Raw genomic sequence first — 639 nt, forward strand, 5'->3', positions numbered from 1 at the left:
TTATCTTTTCTACCTGAAACGGTCCTGTTGGATGTTATCCCACATACCTGCAAAAGAAAAGTCACTAGAACGTTAATAGCAACATTATTAGTAATCACACGAATAACGTTAGCCCAGTACTGGAAAAACAAAAATCAACCTACTCTCCATTGTTGGCAAAACAAAGTCTGGGAACACTTTATCTATGGTAAAATTGTCTCTTATCCAAAAAGTTTTCAAGGAATTTGGTTCCCAGCAGTGACTTATCTCGCAGAAGAAGGAGTGATTCCAAATAACTCTTATTACAAAGATAAACAAAAATCAACCTACTCTCCATTGTTGGCAAAACAAAGTCTGGGAACACTTTATCTATGGTAAAATTGTCTCTTATCCAAAAAGTTTTCAAGGAATTTGGTTCCCAGCAGTGACTTATCTCGCAGAAGAAGGAGTGATTCCAAATAACGCTTATTACAAAGATTTGTTATATTTTTAATAAGGACTCTTAAAGGTTGAAATGTTGGTTAATACTCGGTGCTAATATGTGTTATGAATGTACTGTTGAAGATGTTCAAAATAAAAAAACACTTATGGGAAAAAAAAGAAAGGTAACTTGACAGAAATGTTTTCAATGTTTTAGAAATCTGTAGCAGGAACAAAGCA

This window comes from Gekko japonicus, unplaced genomic scaffold, assembly GCF_001447785.1.
Source record: "Gekko japonicus isolate JY-2015 unplaced genomic scaffold, Gekko_japonicus_V1.1 scaffold2045, whole genome shotgun sequence".
Lineage (NCBI taxonomy): Eukaryota > Metazoa > Chordata > Lepidosauria > Squamata > Gekkonidae > Gekko > Gekko japonicus.